This window comes from Bidens hawaiensis, unplaced genomic scaffold, assembly GCF_021521415.1.
Source record: "Bidens hawaiensis isolate Kalapana, Puna unplaced genomic scaffold, B.hawaiensis_p1.1 tig00038329_1, whole genome shotgun sequence".
NCBI classification, from domain to species: Eukaryota; Viridiplantae; Streptophyta; class Magnoliopsida; order Asterales; family Asteraceae; genus Bidens; species Bidens hawaiensis.
In genome coordinates, this window is record NW_027496731.1 from 30,493 (window position 1) to 33,839 (window position 3,347).

The window sequence follows — 3,347 nt, forward strand, 5'->3', positions numbered from 1 at the left end:
GCAACAACTTCTTCTTCTTCATTTTGCAGATCTTAAGCTTCTGTTTCTGTACAAAACCCTAATTCACTAATTACTTCACTCATCACTCTCAAACCCTAATTCCCAAATTAGGGCTAAACAAAAATTGTTCCAGTTCTTAAACGCCCTAGATCGTAAGTACGATCCGATTAAAAGAGAGATCCTGAGATGCGAACCTCTTTCTCGCTTCCATCGATCATTTCTGTGCTGTTGCCGGGTTCAATTTCGAAACCCTTGGTGGCGGTAGTGTGGTGGTTGCGGAGGTATGGTAGGGAGGTGGATTTCGATTTTTGGCCTGGCAACTTACGTTGCAGCTGTCGAACCGACCAGGCCTCGATCGGTCAAGTAAGACATTGTTGTCTTTGGTTTGATTATGGTACAATTACGATTCGGTCTTGTTCAATTATATGAGTTGGTTGATGCATATGGCATTAGTTGCAGTTGTTGAGCAGACTGAAACTCGATTAAGAGTTGGGTTAGATTGAGAAGCATTTGCGGTTTATGATATGGCTTTGATGACTCTATTTTTGGTGTGGCAACGGATGTTGCAGCTGTCGAATGGACTAAGCCTCGATTGGTTAAGTGTTGAGGATTCGTTGCCGGTGTCACACTTCATAATACCCTACTGTTGCTGGGTTCAATTTTGCAACCCTAGGTGGCAGCGGTTTGGTGGTGTCATGTTGACTTATATATTTGTACAGTGGAAAAAAGTACAGAAAATGGGGTTTTCACTGCCGTTGCCGCGACGTTCTGGCCATGTATTGTGGTGGCGGGTGGCAGCCCTGTAATCATCTCATTTAGATGATAAAGGCTATGATGATGAATCAATCTGAGCTTGGATTACCGGAGTTAGTTATCACCGGAGAAAGCAGAGCAGCTTTCCGGTGGTTTAGATTAGAGAGAGAAAGAGGAACAGTGGAAAGAGTATGGAGTCAGAAAGACGAAAAGACAAAAATACCCTCACATGCGCCTCATGTGAGGGTATTTAACTGAGTTTTTCTAACCCAGTTAGCGTAAAGGACATAACGTGCAGGAAAAAAATGTTTAAAGTACACCGCCTGCAAGGAAACTTAGAAAAGGACACGAACCGTAATTCGTCTTATTTTAAAGGACAAAATTTGTAATTCTGTCTATTTTTTTATATATTTAATAATTTTTAAGAGCATCAAGTGAAATTGGGTAAAATAAAATCTAAAAAAGGCCTAGTTATCTTAAAATGCTAAAAGAACACACGTGAGTCTCTACTAACTTACATAAGTCAAAGGGTCAAACCCCATCTCTGGTTCGGAAGTAAGTAGCTTGAGTTTGAGTCAACCAGTTCATCATCATCATATCTTGAGTGTTCCAAAGGTATAATTTAAAAGCCTTAATTATTTTCAATTAATAATCCTTGTTCTTCATCCTCTGTATCAATTGGTTACTGTTTTAGGGTTTGTTCATCAGGTTAATTAATCTTCTATGCACCATGACACTTGTTAACACTTGAACACTAATTATATTTTGTTCTTAACTAGATGATGTTATTATGATAAATAATTGGATTTTTATAAAATCCCCCAAAATTTTATAAGCATAATAATAATGTCACTCACATATATTTTTTTGGTTTATTAGGAGCTCTTTGGTATTAACTGTTCAAGTGAACAAATTGATTAAGCGGAGGTGGCAATTTCGACCCGTTTACTTATGACACCGTTAATTAGATTATGTTTTTATCTCTAACGGGTCGAACATGCCAAGCGGGTTATATAATTTACCTCCATGAGTTTCATATGTATTGAAATTAAATAACTCATATCAATTATCAATTTTAGGATCTCAAAATTTTACAAGTATCTTTGTAACTATAGAATCAACTAATGGACTGTTGATATTAACATAATTTTCTTGCTTGTTATCTTTTAATAAAGTTTGGGTTCATATGGACTTTTATCGTAAGGTTTCGGGTTATTTTGGGTTATTTTAGTTCTTTGATACTTTTTGTAGAATGGTCAACCGAACCCATTTTGACCCAAACCAAAATGAACCTTTTTCTAAGCGGCATGCTTCGACCCGAACCCTCTATTACCGGTTTTTCCAGGCTTATCTTCTATAGGAGACTATTTGTGACTGATAAATGTTATGCCATCATGTTTGGCCTTGTTGACATCTGCTGCAGAGTTAACTTTGTGTCATAAACAAGCGATTATGGCCGATGAAAACGAAAAGAACTTATTAGAAATCTTGGAAGAAAACCACCCGATCGACTTCAACAAATACACAAACTATGTCCAATCCCCAAAATGCGGCGCTATTGCAACGTTCTATGGGAACACACGTGACACGTTTGATGGAAAAACCGTAGTCGAGTTACGATATGAAGCGTACATTCCAATGGCTATTAGTTGTCTAAAATCCATATGTTCACAAGCAAGATCCTCGTGGGACGTTAACGCCATTGCTGTGGCCCACCGACTGGGGCCCGTGTCTGTAGGTGAAACGAGTGTTTTTGTTGCGGTTTCATCTGTTCATCGAGTTGATGCGTTAGATGCGTGTAAGTTTGTGATTGATGAGATCAAAGCATCGGTTCCAATATGGAAGAAAGAGGTTTATTCAAACGGTGAAGTGTGGAAGGAAAATACGGAGTTTCTTGAGAGGAGGGGGGATATTTGGAAGGCTCGGGTTTGTTGCAAACCGAAAACGAAGGTCGAGGTTGATGAAGGTGTGAAAAAGGGTTGTTGCGGGCGTAAGGTGAAGGTGGAAGATGATGAATCTAAAGCATAATTGTCTAGAATTATTATGAGTTATTTTTAGTTATCTTCTTTGTATTTTGGTATTGTGGGCATGATATACAATAAACATTTATGATTCATGTTTGGTTATAAACTTACATCGGCAATAATTATGATAACAATAAAGAAAATAAGGTTATTGTAGCGAAATCAATTGACCCATACTTGGTTGACTGATTTCGGCTGGTGATCAAGAAAATCATTAATCGTTCGCCCTTGATCATTCGAGCTCGGCACTTCTAGTTTCGGTTTTGTTAGTTGTTGCTAATTTAGATTATTTTTTTGGTTTAGGGTAATTGGGTTAAAAGTGTACTTAGGTTAACCGGTTTGTACCCGATTTCGTAACCGATTACTAACTGGTCCAATCCTAACCGGTTACTAACTGATCCTAACTGTCGGTTAGTAACCGTTTATATTCTTGATTTCAAAACCGGTTATAAACCGGTTAACCGATTTTTTTTATTAATTTTTATATTAAAAATCAGCTTTTTTTCGGTTATTAACCGGTCCGGTCAAAACCGTTTCTCTAACCGGTCACAACCGGTTACTACCTGACCC

General features: G+C 38.0%; 1 pseudogene across 1 annotated transcript; it reads left to right on the forward strand.

Moving 5' to 3' along the window:
* Positions 1-1,240: 1,240 nt before the first annotated feature.
* On the forward strand, positions 1,241-2,979 carry LOC143590268 (molybdopterin synthase catalytic subunit pseudogene; annotated as a pseudogene). The gene is made up of 2 exons (XR_013145447.1): positions 1,241-1,368; positions 2,177-2,979. The product of XR_013145447.1 is annotated as a molybdopterin synthase catalytic subunit pseudogene (transcript).
* Positions 2,980-3,347: the final 368 nt, after the last annotated feature.